Raw genomic sequence first — 21645 nt, forward strand, 5'->3', positions numbered from 1 at the left:
ATGATGCAAGCTATCATAATCAAGTTACAGTGACAACAGGAAATATGCCATGAGGGAAAGAACATACAAAGAAAACAACAACAACAACAAAATAAAATCACATGGTACATCTAAAACAATAACAATAAAGACAGACGTCTTGTGTCCACATCTTGGGGTTCATTTCACTTAGCATGGTCTTATATGGTTTCTGAGCTTTTCAGCTCATCTGATAAGATTATCCTATATGTAGACTAATTAGTGCAAATAAGGGAAACAGAAGAGCTCAATGGAACACCTTCCCGGTGCTGTGAGCTTCGTCTGCCGCTGGACCGACACAGGCAGGGCGCCGGGTGATCTGTGGTCTCCGCTTGTGGGCTTGGCAGGGCTCGTCCGTGGGTTCCCAGGCCACTTGGACCCATGTGAGGAATGGTAATCGAGCCCCCTTTCCATCTCCCGCCCATACACACGTCTGCAGACGAAAAAGACTAAACAAAATATTCTTTTTTTATCCTACAGGAAAACAAACAGAACGAGTGGAACAAGGTCTTGGTCAAATTTACAGTAAATGTCTCCAAAGAGATGCACCACAATAAGTGTGAAATCTCTTTTCTCTGAGTTTTTCCGCTTACCCTTTAAACTCCTCTCTGTTCAATGGAGTTCTTGCTAACACTTACCTTTTTTTTCTTTTCTTCCTTTGCCGGTCCTGGGGCTGGAAGCTTGGGATCTGGGCACTGTGCCTGAGCTCCTTTTTGCTCAAGGCTAGTGCTCTACCACTGGAGTCACTGGGCCACTTCTGGCCTTTTCTGTGGTTAATTATAGATAAGAGGCTCAGGGGCTTTCCTGCCTGGGTTGGCTGTGAACTTCTTTCCTCAGATCTCAGCCTCCTGAGTAGCCAGGATTACAGGCGTGAGCCACCAGCACCTGGCTACCTATGTCCATCTTGCTGCCCTAGGTGCTTTGGCTTCTGGGTCAGGCTTTTGGCCTATCCTCAAAGAGCTTATCATGTTCAATTATTTTATTTCAAATGTCCTATTTGTCTTATACATAAACAGAATGCAAGGGACTCAATTGTTTAAATCTGTTCCTTTTCAAACCCCACCAAAATAAAGATAAGAGAAAAGGGACAGACACACAGAAGCAGGAAGTAACAGCAGAAAAGACTCAGCAAAGGTTATTGGAAGGCAGATGTTGGGGGTGGAGGAACTGATTTAAAAGGAAGATGTAGCCAAGGTCCTTCACTGGAGGTACAGCAATGGAGAGCCAGTGGAGTTTTCCCTGCAGATCTCAGCAAAAGCAAAGGTTATGGAAATTCCTAGTACTGCAGAAATCATGGGTAAAATTCCATTGTGTATATATACCATATTTTTATAAAGAAATGGAAAGACCAGGAAAATTATCCTAAGGAAATCAATCAGGCCTAGGGAAACTAAGGATCCATGTTTTTTTTTTAGTATATAGAAGCTAGATGTAGTTTATAAACTCATAAGTAAATATGTTGGGTGGTGCACAATATATACAAATTTATTAACTGAAATACAATAGACTCCAGGGAGAACTCAAATAGTGTAATTCCTTACAAAGCCCAAACCAAAGTTCAGCAAAATAAAATACCAGGAAGTGGGTCCTCAAAAGGGGTGAGGTGGAGTAAAGGGGAGAGAGGTTCATAAATGAAGGGGAGATGAAGGGGGAAGTATACACAAGAATCCAATGTATATCCTACAAAAGAAGAGTGAAGGAAGGGGTAGATAGTAGAGGGAGGAGTGAGAATGTTGAAAGGGGTGACATTGATCAAGATGAATTGTATTCATACACTGCTTTATTCAATGGTAGCTCCTCTGTACAATTACTTAGAGATAACAACAACAATAATAAGAGAAAGAAGAGTAAGAGAAAGAAAAAGAAGAGGAAGGAGAAGAAGACGAAGGAGGAAGAGGAGGAGGAGGAGGAGGAGGAGGAGGAGGAGGAGGAGGAGGAGAAGAGGAAGAAGAGGAAGAAGAGGAAGAAGAGGAAGAAGAGGAAGAAGAAGAAGAAGAAGAAGAAGAAGAAGAAGAAGAAGAAGAAGAAGAAGAAGAAGAAGAAGAAGAAGAAGAAGAAGAAGAAGAAGAAGAAGAAGAAGAAGAAGGAGAAGAAGAAGAAGAAGAAGAAGAAGAAGAAGAAGAAGAAGAAGGTAAAACTAGGAAGATTAGTTGAAAAATTTTGGAGAATCTACCAGCCCAGGCTTTAATGCTTCTTTGAGTATTGGTAAGCACTCTTTCTTGACTAATGCACAAAGCACTAGTCTAGAGATTTATTTCTTTGGACTGATGATGCCAATTGGTTCTTGGTTTAGGAAGAGAGGGAGGAGTGAGCAGTTAGGTTGGAGAAAGGGATCTATTGCTGAATGATGAGCCACCTTGTTCTCATGCCTACCAGAGTGCTGGAGCTTGGTATACACTTCAGGCAGGAGGCTGGAGGATCCTTGTTTGGAGAAATGGAAGGGACCCAGACAATTTGATTCTTGGGAAAACCTCAGTAAGAGGAAGAACTCAGTCTTGTCATCTAGTCACCTTGTAGTGAAGTCTTCCAATTGATAAGTCCCTTCCTCCCTCCCTCCCTCCCTCCCTCCCTCCCTCCCTTCCTTGTTCCTTCCTTCCTTCCTTCCTTCCTTCCCTTCTTCCCTTCTTCCCTCCTTCCTTATTTTTATGCCACTACTAGTGCTTGAACTCAAGGCCTTGAGCTCTCACTTGGATTTTTCACTTAAAGCTGGTACTCTACAGTTGAACCACAGCTCCACTTCAGGCTTTTTTTCTAGTTAATTGGAGATTTGAGTCTCCTGGATTTTTCTGCCCAAGCTGCTTTGAACCTTGATCCTGAGATCCCAACCTCTTGAGTAGCTAGGATTACAAGGTATGGGCCACTCTAGTCTGGCCTATTTTCTCTTGTTTGTTTCCACCCCACCCGGAGTGTGGAGAGCATTGAAACACTGCCTAAAAATTATCTTTAAGTAGTTGTACAAGGAGTTGTCATTTAGTGAAACTATTCTTAAACAGTGAAACAAACCTTGTAAATCTCATTTTTTCCCAGGAATTGACATCTAAGGGTTACCAAGAAATATTCAGTAAAAGAAGGAGAAAGCATGGGCTCAGATAACTTAAGAGGCTAAGGATTCTCAGAGTGGCCACTAAAGGAAGTTTGAGTGTGACCGTTACTTCTTAGAAAAATTCCTTAGTTCCTCATGAGAATGTCTTTTTGGGTAATTACTTTAACTAAAGCTTTGATAGAATTTAATCAAGAGGATGGGAGAAGGTAAAATAAGGTCATTATTACTGGTGACACAAGAGTCCGGATTTACCATAATAGCATGCAATATTTAACATGAACCAATGAAGTGACAGTAATGAAAGCTCATTTTTTAGTGTTGCAGAGTTGAATGCCCTAAAATTTGCTAAAAGCAAATTACTTGCTTCTGCAGAATAGAGCTGGTTTTGGTAATAGTGAGGGAAGCTTTTAATTTATGTTAGCTTTTCGCACTATTAGAATCCTTGTGAAATATTTTTGAATATTTTTTTTTGTCTTTTAAGTAGTTGTACAAAGGAGTTGCCATGAATAGAGTGCCTGGTGATCACTGTCTCCCTTTCAATATTCTCCCCCACGCTCCCATCCCACCCCTTCCCTTACTTACCCTAATTTAAGGTTAGGTACTGCATTAATTCTTTTGCTATTTAACAAAGCAGCTTATGTATATAATGCATCTTGATCAGAGTCAGCACTTCAACAATGTTACCCTCTCTTTGACTCACTTGTATTTCCTACGCTTGTATTTCTCAATTCTGTGATATATACAATGAATTCTTGCCTTCCCCTTCCCTCCTTCATTTTTCTATTGAGCAATCCTACTCTCTTGCAAACACCCATTTTCTGGTACTCACTTTGTTGGGCTTTGACTTAGTCTTTTTAAAAATTGTAATTTTTTATTTTTATTTTTTTAATTTAATTTTATTGTCAAGGTGATAGAGGGATTTCAGTTACATAGTAAGGCAATGAATACATTTCTTGTTGAATTTATTACCCCCTCCCTCATTTTTCTCCTACTTTCTCTCCCCACCAATTCCCTCCCCCTCCCAAAGTTGTACAGATCATTTCCAACATGTTATCTTGTGAGTATGGCTGTTGCATTGGTTCACCATTTGTCCTTTGTATCACCATTTTGTGATTTCCCCTTCCCTTACCTAATTCAGATTAACGGATATACAATATCTAGAGTACCAAAATCAAATATAGTGACAACAGGGGATAAACCATAGAGGGAAAAACACAAAAGAAAAAAGAAATCACATAGTACATTGAAAACAACAACAACAAAGAAAAACCTCTTGTTTCCATTTCTTGGAGTTCATTTCACTTAGCATCATCTTATATGGTCATATGTACATAGTTATTGAGCTATTCTGTTCATTTGCTAGGACTATCCTAGACATATACTAATCATTACAAATGAGGGAAACCATGGGCTCTATGTTTCTTTGGGTCTGGCTTATTTCATTTAGTGTGATATTTTCCAAGTCTTTCTATTACCTTAGGAATGGGGCACTCTTCCTGGAGTCGATTATACTTCAGCTAACACATTTGTAACCCCTTGCTTACCACCCAGTGTGTTTACTTGTAGATTTATAGGCACAGTCTAGCTACCACAAATGATGGAAGCCATGTAACCTGGGCTTCTCTAGGTCTGGTTTACTTTATTAATATAAATTTTTTCCAAGTGAAAGACTTGGAAAAGGAAACTTTTCCTTATGAATGGTACAATAGCATTCTTTCTGATGGATGAGTAGAATTCTATTGTGTATATATTCCGCATTTTCTTGACCATTCATCCACTGAGGGGTATCTGGATTAATTCCATTTCTTGGGTATGGTAAATAATGCTGCAATGAACATGGCTGTGCTGGTAGCTTTAATTTGGTCTTGTTTTGCTCAACTGGAAAAATGCCCAGGAGTAGGATTGCTGGGTCATAGGGAAGCTCTGTGTTCAGGTATTTGATTTTTTTTTTTGGTCAGTTGCTGGGCTTAAACTCTGGGCTTGGACACTGTCCCTCAGCTCTTCTGCTCAAGGCTAGTGTTCTACCACTTGAGCCACAACGTCACTTCTGGTTTTCTGACTGTTTTATTGGAGATTAACCACGGACTTTTACCGCCTGGGTTGACTTTGAACCATGATCCTCAGATCTCAGTCTCCTGAGTAGCTAGGATTAGATTACAGGCATGAGCCACTGGCCACCTGACTTACGTTCAATATTTTTGAGGAACCTTCATACTGCTTTCCAGAGTGGTTGAACAAGCTTATGATGTGCATGCATAAAATAAAAAATATTTAAAACATTTTATGTCATTTGCATTATATATTAGGATAAGCTAGAATAAAGCACAGTAATATTTCTCAAATTTTGATAGCAATGCAAAAATATTTCCTTTCCTATATTCATCATGTCCTAGCATATATCAGAGCAAGTCTTTGATTTCTGTCCTTTTGCCATCACCCAGAAACCCAGAGATGGAATCCTGGTGTCATCTCCTCCTCCAGTAGCTTTTCAGCAGTGGGAAGGAACCTCTGGGGGGCTGGTCACTGGTTAAGTGCTGTAGTCTATAAGGGCCACACATTACTTGTGCGTTCAGCTGATGGGTCAAAACTAGTCCTAAGCACTGTCCAGCCATAAGGATTCCAGGAAGTTCAGTGACCTGGTTATTGTGAAGCAGAATGATAACTGAGCACTAGTGACTCACACCTAAAACCCTCAGGAAGCTGAGATCAGAGGACTGTGGTTTGAAGCCAACCAGGGCAGCAAAAGTACCTAAGACGCTTATCTTCAATAAGAGTGGGTGGCTTGAGTTGTAGAGTCCAAGCCTTGAGCAAAAAAGCTAAGGGAAAGTGCCCTAGTCCTGAGTTCAAACCCCAGCACTACACACACACACACACACACACACACACACACACACACGAATGAACATTATGTTTGTTTTTTCATTTGCCCTAATCTTTTTTATTCATATCTCTCTCCAATGGGTTTTCTACCCACCCCAGTCTTGAGGAACTGAATTTACTCTCACGACTGGATAAGTATTCTCCAAGTAAGCATATATGTATGTTATGTACTAGTTAGTATTTAATACAGCATGGCTATAGTATGATTTATTTAATCAGCCTTATCCAGCGAGACACTTGGATATTTCTGGAGTTTTATCCTGACACATAAGCATTCTTATACTAGCATGTTTCCATGTTAGAATCACATTCCTCTAAGGTGATTCACCACTTTTAGGATTATCACATTAAAGGATGAGTGCCTTGAAATGTTCATATTTAGCCTCGAACTACTAAACTAGATTTTACCAGCAAAAATCAGATTATCCACTTCGGGGCATCCTCATTAGCTCTTTATAACCTTTTAATTTTTCTTTCTAAACAGACTGAGTATCATTTTAATTAAAAAAGCATGATGTATACATTTGGAATGACTGGTGACAAAAATAATAGATAAACAAAAGAAAAATTAAATGGTAAGCAAAGAAAAAAATTTCAAGGGGAAGGCAGAGTTGGAACTAAAGCTGCTTTTGAAAATCCTTGAAAAAGAATCTCCCAGAAGACAAGAGCAACTAGAACACTCTCTCTCCCACCCACCCCCTGGAGACATGGATACTTCTACCAAATTTCCTAAACAGCAAGAAACACTTGGAGACCAGAGGAGAAAGTAACACTGGACTGATGAAGTGGGAACAAACTGTGTTGATCATTCTGTTCAGGAAGAGAAATTTATACCTGAAATGAAAGAGCCTAGAATGACCAGATGCTATAAAGTTCCCACAAGAAGGACATTTTGGCCAAAGACTCCAAGTAGATTGGGTGGAAAGAGCTAGCAGTGGTTGTAGTAGTACTGACCTAAACAGGGTGTTAAATGTCCCAACCAAATTTTCTTGCCCTTACCATGTGTGATTTTGCTGAAAGAATGTAGAATGGAAGATCTACTGTGGTTGTTGTTTTAGGATCCTTGGCGACTTATTATCAGAATGCCCCAAACAAAAAGCACTAAGGTTAGGAAAATAAAACCTACAAGTAGAGGGAAAGGAATAGATAAGGCTAAGTGGAACAGGAGGTTCTGAATTAAGAAGAAAGAAACTTAGGCTAGCAAAAGACAACAAATAATTTGGCAAGGACATCTTCTGTATAAACACAGCTGTCAGAGAACATGGTAGTTCAAAGCAAAGCCTTCTGTCATGAGTAATTCTAGGTGGAAATACAACATAAAGAACACTATCATGGGGGTTTAACATTTGAAGTATTTTTGGCCCATAACTTGTTCATATATTTTGGCACATGATTTGTTCACAATTTGCCTATCATTTTGGCCCATCATTTGTTCGTAATTTCAATTGTTTAGATTTTTTTTTTTTTAAAAACAGCATCTCTGCTGTATTCTGGATTTAGGCCAATTGGCAATGCTAATTTTAGAATGGGGAAAATAATATCTGAATAATATCTGACCACCATGAACTAATGGGAGAAATTAGAAAGGCAAATTTTCCCTAGAATTTGTTTATTGAAATGTACTTTACATGTGAAGGCACACAAACCCTTCCCATGCCAAGAGAGATGCCAAGTCACTCAAAGACCATTTTTTTTAAAGCTAAGCAAGCTGGGAATTGGTGGCTTCTCAGGAGGCTGAGATCTGAGGATCACAGTTCAAAGCTAGGCTGGGCAGGAAAGTGTGTGAAACTATTATCTCTAATAAACCACCAGAAAACCAGAAGTGGCACTGTGGCTCATGTTGTAGAGTGCTCGCCTTGAGCTGAAGAGCTGAAGGACAGCGCCCAGGCCCAGAGTTCAAGCCCTACAACTGACAAAATAAAAAGCTAAACAAATTTAGAAACTAAACAAAGAGGAGAAAAATGGGTTTCAGATTTTGATATAAAAGTAATCTACCTAATGATCTTCCAAATTTTATTTCAGTCCTTTCCATCTCTTTCTGCAACAAGAACAAAGGAACCAGTTGGCTTTCCATAGTTTAGTCTTGAGTGGCAAGGGAATGTCAGAAGTTATGCACTGAAACCAAGTTCTCAAAATTTCCCAAAGTGAACAATTGGTTTTGGTATGTAGTTCCTTGACTATTTTATGACACTTATTTTTTTCTCCTAGGAAAAGGTAGTGGAATATTCCCTTTGGCTATTTCTGGCTTTTCCATTCTCTAGATTGGTTTTTATCCACCTGCTTATACACACACACACACACACACACACACACACACACACACACACACACACTTGCTTTTATACAGATTGTTGGATATTAGCTATGGGTATATACTGTAGCATTTTTTTCCTTTCCCTCACCCTTGGTAGCCTATGAATCATACCTTCCTTTGATACGCAACACTCAACCTCTTGCTCTGTCTATCTTCTAGGTCAGTAAAAGCTACTAACGGCTCAGTGAACATCGTGGTGGCTCAGGCTGTCTGTCATTTACTCACAACCCCATCCTCACAAAGGCATCCTGTGGAAAGTCATAATTCCTCCTTGGTACTATCATGGAAAAGTTAGCAATTTAACCTCTGAAATGTGTTTCTCAAAATGTTTTGGCTTTTAACATCACCCCTTGAAACTAGGATGTTTGTGGCTTGGTTTACACTCTACAGGTGTACTGCTTAGCTGCAAAAAGAAGGAGGACAATACCTTAACTTCTTTTCACATCCTATTTCCTGCTCAGTATTTTAGAGTACATAATGCTTTGTTGTTGGTGGTGGTAGTGGTGGGATTTTTTGGTGCTGGTCCTAGGGCTTCAACTCAGGACCTGGATGATGTTTCTGGGCTTTTTTGCTCAAGGCTAACGCTCTACTGCTTGAGCCATAGCTCTACTTGTGGCTTTTTTGGTGGTTAACTGGACTTTACTGCCTGGGCTGGCTGCAAATTGAGATAATCTGATCTCAGCCTCCTGAGAAGCAGGGATTATTGGTGTGAACCAATGGTGCTTGACTAACAATATGTTTTTAAAACATAGTTAATCTCAGATACAAACTCAGGCATTTCATTTGCTCACACTGTCGCCATATACTCTCAGGAGTGTGGAACTGGCATGCACAGTTAGGCATGATTATCTTATATTTCATATGACAGAATTTCCCAAGATGCTGCATAGGAAATTAATTGTACTCCCCACAGAAAAAGTTCTCCATAGCCTAACAAGTTTGGGAAACTGTGATTCACAAAACACATGATTATATCAAAGTCTCTGGGAAATCATGAAAAAAAAATCCTGTGTTAGTAATTCCTTCCTAAAGTTATCATTCACACACTGTTTTTCAGAAAAGCATAACAAAAAAGACAACACACAGCCAGGCACTGGTGGGTCATGCTTGCAATCCTAGCCATTCAGATGGCTGAGATCTGAGGATTGCAGTTTGAAGCCAGTCTAGGCAGAAAAATCTGTGAGACTCTTTTTTGTTTCTTATTTGGTATATAATTTGCCTAAGCATTTTTCTTTCTTTTAAAAACATTTAAATGTTATTCTAAAGTTGATGCAGAGCGGTTACAGCTACATAAGTAAGGTAATGAGTACATTTCTTTTTTAATACATTTGAATACATTCTTTTTGAGTACATTTCTTATCCTCTCCCTCATTTTCTCCCACTTTTCCCCTCCTGACCCCTGCAACTCCAAGTTATAAAGTTAATTTCCAGCATTTGCACAATAAGAACAAAGGAGGAAATTCTTAGGAGAGGATCATAATGGCTCAATAGCTATGTGCATAGGACCATATAAAATGATGCTTATTGAAATGCACTCCAAGAAATGGGAACAAGAGTTGTTTTTTATTATACTGTTTGCAGTTATTTCTTTTTTCTTTCTCTTTTTCCTTTGTCTTATTCCTTGTTGTCACTGTATTTGATTTTTGTACCCTTTGTTGTGTATATAAGTTTATCTGATTTGGGGAAGGGAAGGGGAATCACAGAAACAGTGAGACAAAGGATGAACCAATTCAATCGTCAGACTCTCATCTCCAATAAACTACTCAGAAAAAGCCCAAAGGGGCTCTGTGGCTCAAGTGATAAAGCGCTAGCCTTGAGCACAGAGAGGCTCAGGGACAGTGCCTAGGCCCTGAGTTCAAGCCCCAGTACCAGCATAACAGTAAAAATAAAATAAAGACAATACACAAAACCATGATTATTATATCCTACTTAGGTATTAGTAGATCCTAATACACTAGTGAATCATTTAACATTCACAGGTTCTCTGTGGAGTAGGACCCTTTGGTATCCCAATTTTCCAAAGGAGGCTGAGTCAAGGTCACCAATTTGGAGGTTGAAGGCTTGGATTCAGAGCCACTCATTTAATCTTTGGTGGTCACATACTTGACCATTTTGTTGGTGCCACAGCTCATGTGTGTCTCTCTTTCTGATCTAGGGAAGAACTTCCAGGGAAGATGCTTTAAGACAGGCTAATTCCAGAAAAGTTGGGTCAGGTGCTTTTTATACAGTGGTTGTTGTCATATAATTTCCTTTCATTATATTCTGCCCGTCGTTCTTTTCTTTTATCCTTCTCAAATGTCTGTATTTGAATCCCTTGATCAAACATTCTCCTCATTGTTTTCCTGATAATTCTGGCCAGGGTGGTCTTTCTCCGAATTCCTAGATCTTTAGCTTTTGTATCACTGAACTCATACTTTATTATTCAGCAGAACGTCTGAATTCTGGATAGGTCATTAACACGAATATTATCATTTTCACTACAAAAATAAAAACACAGCAGTGCAAACTATTCTAAAATACAGAAGGTGGAAACATTCAGCACAAGTCATTCTGCAAATGAGAAGAATTAGGATAAATTGGGAAATCCAGTTTGTAAATTGTTTTGAATTTGTACAAATGGTCCTGGATGAAATGTATGCACACCAAAATTTTTAGCTGTGATTCTAACTTTCAAGATGCTACATTAGGAGGCCAGTGGGAAGATGAAATTTGATTGTGAGGTGGAGTCCTTGTGGATAGGATTTCCAAGAAGGGGGTATGAGGGGGAGGAGGAGAAGGAAGAAAAGGAGGAAGAGGAGGAGGAGGTACAGGAGGAGGGGGAGGAGGAAGAGGAGGAGAAGAAGGAAGAAGAGGAAGAGGAAGCAGTGGTAGCAGCAGCAACAGCAGGACAGGGCTTGCCCTCTCCTCAACTCCACCTCTCAGGAAACTGACTTCTACAAACCACACAAACTACCATGCACAATGCACACACATGCATATACATGCACATGCATACACATGCACACACACACATACACACACAGAGGCAGCCATGGGTTATTTGGAGGAAATGTATTTTGAGAAATGAGTCTTTATTTTTGTCAGTCATGGGGCTTGAACTCTGGGCCTGTGCACTCAGCTCTTCAGCTCAAGGCGAGAGCTCTACCTCTTGAGCCACAGCGCCACTTCTGGTTTTCTAGTGGTTTATTGGAGATAAGAGTCTCACAGACTTTTCTGCTCCGGCTGGCTTTGAACCATGATCCTCAGATCTCAGCCTCCTGAGTAGCTAGGATTATAGGCGTGAGCCACAGGTGCCCAGCTATTAGACAATTTCCTCATTGTGCAAGCATCACAGAACATGCTTACACAAGCCTATTTACAGGGCTAGGTTTATGTGTGTGTTTGTGTGTGTGTGTGTGTGTGTGCGTATGTGTGTGCTGTGCTGGTCCTGGGGTTTGAACTCAAGGCCTGGGCTCTGTTTCTGAGCTTTATTTTGCTCTACCACTAGAGCCACAGCTCCACTTTTGGATTTTTGGTACTAAACTGAAGATAAGAGTCTAATGAACTTTCTTGCTCAGGCTAGCCTTGAACATCACTTGTCAGATCAGCCTCCTGAGTATCTAGGATTACAGGCATGAACCACCAGCACCCAGCTCTCCATGGCATTGTGATGCCACATTTAGCACAAAATGTGTAAGGTGTCTAGGTAGTATGTCACACTGCTTTATACTGAACGTTTTTATAAGTGGATTACTTCAATCTAAAATAATGATAAATACATAGTATGCATAAATCAGTAATGTATCTGTTTATGATTGTTATCAAATATTAGATATTGTACATAAGTATTGTATATACTTGTAGACACTTGATAGACCTGATTGTTTACATAAGCACCCCAACAAGCAGGTGGTGAACCAATTGTTCTATGATGTTAAGAAATGTCACTAAGCTAAAGAAAATTTTAATCTTCATTATAATCTTAGGCCAATATCATTGAATATATGATTCGCTATTGATCCAAATTTTATCATATATTATAGGACTAAACGCTTGAGAGCTGGAGTAGGTAAATCACATTTTGATAAGTTAAAAGGATAATATATTTACAAAGCATTATGAGGTATTTAGCTTTTGAAATGTGAAGACCACTGTCCATTTGCATCTTCAGTAAATCTAGGGTTTTTAGTCTATCAGTTATAACCTATGGATGGTTGATATACTCTTGAAAGAGAGTACAAGATATTAGGACCAAATTAAGGTCCTATAACTTTCAGAAAAAAAAGAATCAAAGTGCTTTTTTGTAACTGACGCTGTCAATATAACATCAATCACTGTCACCGTATTGTGGAAAATTTTGCTCAGATGTTATTCATAGAGATTCAATTTACTTAAGATCTAAGTATGTAAATTCCCATGGAAGGATTTATTAAATAGAAGGACAGTGAACTATTTTTGTCATCAAGATTGGACAAGAATGTCAAGAATTAATAGGTAGAAGAATTTGATTTCTTCAGACACTAACTCTTGGCATATCCCAGTTAAGGCTTTGATTGAATCCAAATTTCCTCTCTTTTAAGGTTTCCAGCACTTCTAGTGGTGATTGTGTGATGCCAAGGTAAACTCATGCAAGGCTGGAGAAAGAAATGAGTGGTGTGAATGCCTTTAAATCCGCCTGAAAGCTAGCTAAAACTGAGGCATAATTAGCCTGTGTATTTATTCTACCTTTTCACAAAGCAGTAGCTGGAAGCCTGTAGGTACAAATGGAACTATTTCTTGCAAATCCATCTGGAGATCGTTAAATACAACTTACCGACGTCTCATACAAACATTTCTTGTTCTGCTTCCTTGGAAATAGAAATGCTCTGGGCATGCTCATGGATATTCTGCCCACTAGCCAGTGGATGTTCTAGGTTGTACTGTACCAAATTCTCACAAATTTAAGAAATTGGGAAGAGAAATTAACATCACACACTTGCTAGCTATAAAGCCTGATTTTAAAAGAAGAAAGCCAAAACCAAACAAAAACAAAATTTCTGTGCTACATGGGAAGGAAAAAAAAATCAAAAGTAGTTGTATATGTATGTGTGGTGGGGGTACTGGGCTTAAATTTGGAATGCTTGTTTAGCTGTTTTCTCTGAAGGTTGGTTTTCTAGCCCTTGAATATAATTGGAGATAAGACCTGTGCGTTTGCTTGTCCCAGATGGCACTCAACTGAGATCCTCAGATCTACTGAAAAAAAAGACTGAATATGGAGAAAAATGTTTTATAAGCACACCGATACTGGTAATATGGCATATATATTAATATATAATGTATTATGTAATATATGACATAATAATATATAGCACATACACATATAATATATAAATAATTATATAATATAAAGCTATATAAATAATTATATAATATATAATAATATTTAATATAACATAATATAATAAATATATAATATAATTATAATGTATATAAAATGGTGCTAGTCTGGGGTTTGAACTTAGGGCCTGGGTGTTTGCTGTCCCTGAACTTTTTTGCTTAAGGCTGGTGCTCTACCACTTGAGCCACAGCTCCACTTCTGGCTTTTTCCTTTTTTAGTAGTTAATTATAAATAGGAATCTCATGGACTTCTTTCATAGGCTGTCTTCTAACTACAATCCTCAGATCTCAGTAACCAGGATTGAAGGCATGAACCACTGGAGCGTGGCTATAATAAGGTATCTTCAAAAAAGCAATTTTATTTTTGTTTTATTTTGCTAAAGTTTATTCCCTGAGTATGTGGGAGCTAGGATTTTTTCTCTGTGGGAACATTTCAAGTTGCAGAGTCAGCTCTTTGATAGAAACATGAGTATTCTCACTTCCTATATAAATTTGTAGCTGTTACTTAAGCAATCTATCTTATCTAAATGGTCTGATTTATTGGTCTGAAGTCATTCATAGTGTTGATACTTAAAAATTTTTCCCTACACTTTTTTAAAAAAAGATTTTATTAGCATCTATTAGTATACAAAGTGTATAAATGTATACCAAATATACCCACTCCATTTCTTTCCCTCATCCTCCTTCAGAACAACATTCGCTGTTATTTTCATCCAAATATACAGAATGCCTGGACCATACTCGCTCTTTTTTACCCTCTCCATTCCTGTTCCCTCCTCCTCCTCATGGCAGCTCCCCCCACCCCAATGAACCCTGTTTGACTTTCCTGTCATTCACTTGTTCAATTATTCATGTGTATTAAGTGTACAGAACAGTTTCACCAGGGAAATTCACATGGCACATATCCTAACTTAGTTTAATTAACCACTTCTATTGTTCTTCCTTTCCCTTTCCCTGTCCCTCCTATACCCTGCTATTTAATTTAGTTTCAGTAAGTTTCCTTATGGTCACTTCATATGGCAACACAATGTATTTTGATATTTTTCACTTTCCATTATTCTTATTTCTTATCTTCCTCCTCAGCCCTCAAACATCTCATAATTACAACCATGTTATATGTATGTATGTATGTATATATATGTATGTATGTATGTATATGTATGTATGAATGAATGTATTATGTGTATGTTGTTTATATCTATCTTTTATCTACCATTTATCATCTATCAATTTATTGATATTGAAACCTTGCACAACATGATGATCTCCAGTTCCATCTATTTTCCTATAAGTAACATTTTTCATTTTGCATATGGCTGAGTAATATTCCATATATATTCTAGTCTATATATTTATTCTCTCTATATAACTATAGTTTCCTTACCTATTCATTGGTTGTTGTGTATCTTGGCTGGTTTCAGTCTGGTTTCTGTGAACAGAGCTTTAATAAACATGGGAATACATGATCCTTTTTTTTTTTTTTGGTCGGTTGTGGGGCTTGAACTCTGGGCCTGGGTGCTATCCTTGCACTCTTTAGCTCAAGGCGAGCACTCTACCGCTGAGCCACAGTGCCATTTCCAGTTTTCTAGTGCTTTATTGGAGATAAGAGTCTCACGGTCTTTCCTGCCTGGGCTGGTTTTGAACCATGATCCTCAAATCTCAGTCTCCTGAGTAGCTAGCATTACAGGCATGAGTCACCGGTGCCCGGCTTTACATGATCCATTTTTAATAGATTTTTGTATAAGACATGATATAAGGGTCTAGTTCAAGTTTCTTATGTGTTTTTAGAACTCTTCTATTAGTAATGTATCAGTTTTAGAAGTCTAGAGAGGACCCACTCTTTGTTGTCATGGAAACCTTGCTAATCATATGTTACTATCCATTTTATTAATTCCTACCCATATTTTAGTATTATTGCTATTGTTATCACCCATCTAGTTTCTTTTTTTAAATAAGTTTTTTATTGTAAAAATACTGTACAGAGGGGTTACAGTTACATGAGCAAGGTAATGAGTACATTTCCTATCAAGCATTGTTGCCTCCTCCTTTGTTTTTCCCCTACCATTCCTTCCCTCCCACCTCCACAACTACACTCCCACGCCCACTCATCTACTTTCTTTGGGTTTACTTTTTGTTCATGTTTAAAAGACTTTTTGAGATGAGTAGTAACAAATAGAAAACAAGCCCTTTGCCATTTTTACTACAACTTTATTTTGGGCCATTTTTTTAAAATACTGTATTACTCTGTCTTTTTGTTTTTAACCAGTTGCAGGGATTAAACCCAGGTGTCTCATGCTCTTTCTTGGCTTGCTTGTGTTCATGGTTGGCTCTCCACCACTTGAGCCATACTGCCAGTCCTGCTTTTTGCTGATTCATTGGAGATGAAGTCTGTCAGACTTTTCTGCCTAGGCTGGGTTTGAACCACAATCCTCCACATCACAGGCTCCTGAGTAGCTAGGATTATGCAAGAATTTAAGTTCATTTTAAGCTTAAAAATTTTAGCCTTTTAGTTATACAGTCAGTCCTTTCTTCTCTCCCTCCTTCCTTCCTTCCTTCCTTCCTTCCCTCTCTCCCTCCCTCCTGCCCTCCCTTCTTCCTTCCTTCCTTCCTTCCTTCTCTCTCTCCCTCCCTCCCTCCCTCTCTCCCTTCTTCCTTCCTCCCTTCCTTCCTTCCTTCCTTCCTTCCTTCCTTCCTTCCTTCCTTCCTTCCTTCCTTCCCTCTCTCCCTCCCTCCCTCCCTCTCTCCCTTCTTCTTTCCTCCCTTCCTTCCTTCCTTCCTTTCTTACTTCCTTCCTTCCTTCCCTCCTTCCTTCCTTCCTTCTGCTAAGGGTTGAACCCAGGGCCTTGTGCATGCTAGGCAACTACTCTACCACTTCAGCTTCACCCACAGACCTTTTATTTGTATTTTGTTTTTGAGAAAGGAGCTCCCTGCTACATTTGCCTGAGCTGACCTTAAACTCATGATCTCCTGCTTTCCTCTCTGTAGTAGCTACTGTTACAGTCATGAATCACTATGTCTGGCTTTCTTTTGGTTATTAATTGAGTGTTGCAACATGTTTCTTTTAATGGCAAAATGTAATATGAAGCTTCTTAATCAGATTCTGTAGGCTGTTAAAATCTTTCAGCTCCCTTCAGCAGCACATGTACTACAACGGGCATGCTATAGAGAAGATTAGTGTGGACCCAACTCCACTTCTAGTTACTGTTCATTCATTGTCTATTTTAACTTTACAAAAGATCTTAAATGCCACACAAAACTGTCATACTGATTTAGACTCATATCTTTCTTTATTGCCTTTTTTGTACGTATGCTAGTATTGGGTTTTGAACTCAAGGCCTTGAACATAGCTTAGCTTTTACCACTCAAGGTTAGCACTCTACCATTTGAACTACATCTCAACTTCTGACTTTTTGCTAATTAACTGCAGGTAAGAGTCTCTTGGATTGTGTGCTTTGTATGGCTTAGCCACCTAAGTACCTAGAACTACAAGCATGGACCACCAGTGTCTTGCTTATTGCCATATTTTGCTGGCAATTACTTCTTCATCTTTCCTCACCTATTTTATTCTTGTTTTGTTTTGTCATGGTTTCTGAAAAGCACATTTTGGCAACTATTTTCTTTCATTCCTTGAATGTTGTGATTCCAATACTTCCTGGTTTTATTATTTTTAAAAAATATTGGTTACTTAAAGGCAATGAGATTTTTTTCCTGTGTGTTGAAATTTTTTTTGTTCTTTGATGTCTGATTTTAAGATGATTATTCTCTTCTAGACTTCTATTTGGATAAACATTTATTTTCTTTGTATTCTATTTTGAGTAATTGGAGTTTTTCAAATTGTTTCTTCAAGACTCATCAGTTTTGGAAAATTAGCTAGTGTATCTTCAGATATTTTTGTGGTTCTGTTCATTCCTTTCCTTCTAAACTTCCATTAACATGTATGTTGCATTCTTCCACCATGTATTCTTCCACTCTGTACGTGCTCATTTGTATAGTTTCTGTTGAATTGATCTATACTTCATTTCTCTTTAGCTCAATTTGTTGTGTTTGAATTTATTAATTGTATTGATTTTTACTACTTCATTGAATTGGGTAATTTTCTACATTAGATTTGTTTGGTATTTCTAATTTTATGTCAAAATTCCCTATCTTGTAATATTCTCTCTCTCTCTCTCTCTCTCTCTCTCTCTCTCTCTCTCTCTCTCTCTCTCTCTCTCTCTCTCCTTTCCTGGTACCAGAGCTTAAATTCAGGGCCTCAAATTTCCTTTGCTTGTTGCTATCACTTGAGCCACACCCCCAGCCTAGCCCTTCTGCTGGTTATTTTGGAGATTCTATCTCACTGATTTTTCAGCCTGGACTGGCTTTGAATCATAATTCTACAGATCTCAGCCTCCTGTGTATCTAGGCTGAGAGACATGAGCTTCCAGAGTGCCTGGATTCAGTTCCTTTAAAGTCTCTGTCTGATCATCTATTATTCATTTTTTATTTTATTTCTGTTGTTCCTTTTTCTCACTTGGCACCATTTTTTATGCGCTTCTGATAATGGTTGAATTTAGTATCTTAAATGTGAGCGTATAACAATTTGTAGAAAGTCTAGAAATGATTGCCTTGTTCTTAAAAGGATTAATTCAGCTTCCTGCCACATAGAAAGACTGACAATCATTTTTTTTTGGGGGGGGGGGGGTCCGGTCGTGGGTCCTGAACTCTGGGCCTGGACGCTGTCCCTCAGCTCTTCAGCTCAAGGCTAGCGCTCTACCACTTGAACTACAGCACCACTTCCAGCTTTTTTCTTTTTGCTTATGTGGTGCTGAGGAATCGAACCCAGGGCCTCATGCATGCAAGGCAAGCGCTCTACCACTGAGCCACCTTCCCAGCCCTGACAATCATTTTTGTACATAAGTGAAGGCAAAGCAAAGCTGAGTTTAATCATCTAGGAGATAGCATCTACTTACATTTAAGGTGTAGTGTTAAGAAATACCTTTACAATGTTTTCATTTTATTTTATTTATGTGTGTGTGTGCATGTGTGTGCCATACCGGGGCCTGAACTCAGGGCCTAGTAGTGTGCCTTAGCTTTTTTTGCATAAAGCTGGTGTTCTACCACTTGAGCTATACCATTGTTTCCAGCTTTTTCTTGGTGAATTGGAAATAAGAGCTTCTAGATTTTTCTGGTCTGGCTGGCTCAAACCATGATCTTTAGATCTCAGGCTCCTAAATAGCTAGCATTAAATGTGTGAGTGACAGGTTCTTGGCTCCCAAGTTTTCATAGAGATGCTAGACTTGGTCAGGATCTATACACTATTTGGAAATTCACATGTGCTGCTAGACAAGAGGAGGTATGGTAGGTCAAGCACTGTTATTCGTATCTCTTTGGAAGTTTTGAACTTAAGCTCTTCTGTCTTGGCAGCTTTAAATTCCGATGTTTGGCTCTTTAGCATTTTGAGACTGCAAGAATTGTTTTCCAGCTCAGATCTTTTCGGTAGTTTTACTTAACAGAAAGTAATTTCTGGCCACAGAAGGCTAGAATTTTAGAGTTACCTCAATATATTACCCATTTATCTAGGATTTTGTGTGTGTGTGTGTATGTTTGTGTGTGTGCACGCGTGCGTGCATGCATGCATGCGTGTGTGGTGTGTGTGTGTGTGTGTACTGGCACTTGAACTCATGCCTAGTTTTCTTGCTTGGCTGTTTTGCTCAAGGCTGGTGCTCTACCAACTGAGCCAGAGCACCATTTCCTTTTTAGAATTTGGATCCTTCAAGTCCTAGAGGCTTTAGTGTCTCTTGATGACTCCAACTATGTAAATATTTACACTTATATATCGGCTCTGGTTGGTTTGATTGAGTAGGCCAGTGGGCTGCAGCAAATCTATCACAGACAGAGTTCTTCTCTGAAACTGACTTAAAGTGAGATCTTCCCATGATGCTCCTGTTGCCTCAATCCCAGGGGGCACAATGCTTTCCTACCCTGTTTCTCATCATCTCCCTCCGCTGGCTAACCACCAGCAAACTGGTTGAGAGCACAGAGACAATGTCTGTGTAAGTTCTTACACTATTGTGAGTGGAGTCAGATGCTTTTATTTAAGGTCGATTCTTTTTCTTGTAGGCATTTCAATAGACTCTTCTGAGAAGCCACTGACTTCTTTCGGTTTTTGTCAACGTATTTTTCCTGACTACTGTCTCTCACCTTGGCTTGTCTGGCGATCTTTTGGATGGTCTTTTTCTCTGAAGAGACCTTTGTGTGTCCAGCATTCATCTTTGGATGATCTCAGAGGTGCTGTGGGCTGTCTCAGATCTTTTCCTGAGATCTACTCAGAGACTCCTTGCCTTTCACGCCTGTCAATGAAAATGTACCTGGCTTTTGACATACTCCACCTTTCCTGACTGACTGCCTTAGGCTGACAATTGTACCCTTTCACCTATAGATTCCTTAAGAGCTTTTCATATTTGTGTAAATGTGTGTTTGCAATCCATTGTGATTCACTGGACTCCAGGGAGCGTGGGCCAAGCTTCTGACTAGCCTCTGCTACCAGACTTGCTGTGGTAAAAGTGATGTCCCACCTCTCTTGCTGACTGTTGGTACACAGGCAGCATCCTTTAAGGAAAGCTCTATCTCAAAACACAAAGGAAAAAAACTTTAAAAAAGAGAAACACCTTGTAAGCTCCATCTATAATACTTTTTTGTTGGGGAGAGGGGTTCCCGTCCTGGGCTTAAACTCAGGGCTTGGGTGCTGTCCCTGAGCTATTTTTGCCCAAGAGCTCTGCTACTTGAGCCATAGCTCCACTTCTGGATTTTTGGCTGTTAATTGGAGCTAAGAGTCTCAAGGACTTTCCTTCCCTGACTAGCTTTAAACTGTAATCCTCAGATCTCAGCCTCTTGAGTAGCTAGGATTATTTATAGGCATGAACCACCAGTGGCTTATTTTTTTTTAAATTTTATTTTTATTTTTTTTGTGAACATACTGTACATAGGGGTTACAATTACATGGGCAAGATAATGAGTACATTTCTTATCAAGCATTGCAGCCTCCTCCTTTGTTTACCCTTCACATCCCTTCCCAGCCTCCCCCCGTCCCCCTACCCAATCCCCCCACCCCCACCAAAGTACCAAAGTTGTAAAGTTCGTTTTTGACATGACAACTTGTACTTCTCATAGTTGCATCGGGTCCACCTGTATCCTTAAACGACTTGTTTTTCCCCACAAATTATACCGACATCAAATATAGTGAAAGCAGGGGTTATACTGTGGGGGAGGGACATACAAAGCTACAAAGAAATAATCTTATAAATGAGTTAGAAACAAATGCATGAAAGAAAAAAACATTTAAATACATATCTAAGGGTTCATTTTCCTAACATCACATTATCTGACCTTTCAGTGGCTCATTTTTAATACATGTTACGTTTTCTCTGGTTTCTTAGAGGTACTTTAACAAAGCACAACTGGATGCCTTAAAGCAAAGAAGTTTATTTTCTCTGTTATGGAGAGTGGAAGTTCAAAATCAAGGAATTTGCAAAGTCACACTCTCTACCAGATCTTCAGAGGAGCTTTTCCCTGTACCTTCTCAGTATCTGATTTTGTGCTGACGTGTGTGTGTGTGTGTGTGTGTGTGCGCGCGCGCGCGTGTGCACGCACGCTTATCCTAGGGCTTGAACTCAGGGACTGGGCACTGTCCCAGAGTTCTTTTGCTTAAGGCTAATGCTCTACCACTTTGAGCCATAGCTCCACTTCCTGCTTCTTGATGGTTAATTGGAGATAAGAGTCCCACAGACTTTCCTGCCTAGGCTGGCTTCAAACCATGATCCTTATATCTCAGCCTCCTGAGTAGCTGGGTTTACAGATGGGAGCCACTAGCACCCAGCTATTAGCATTCTTCTTGGCATTCTGTTATTTTCTGCCTTCTCAGGATGGTCTGTCTGTCTATCTGTCTGTGTGACTTCAGGTGGAAATCTTAGAAAAAGACCCAGCCATTATGAATTAGTGGTTCATTTTACTCCTGTATGGCGTCAACTAGTCTAATTATGTATCTAATTACCCTATT

Source organism: Dipodomys spectabilis, unplaced genomic scaffold (assembly GCF_019054845.1).
Source record: "Dipodomys spectabilis isolate Male_0828 unplaced genomic scaffold, ASM1905484v1 ptg000102l, whole genome shotgun sequence".
In the NCBI taxonomy this organism is placed as follows: domain Eukaryota; kingdom Metazoa; phylum Chordata; class Mammalia; order Rodentia; family Heteromyidae; genus Dipodomys; species Dipodomys spectabilis.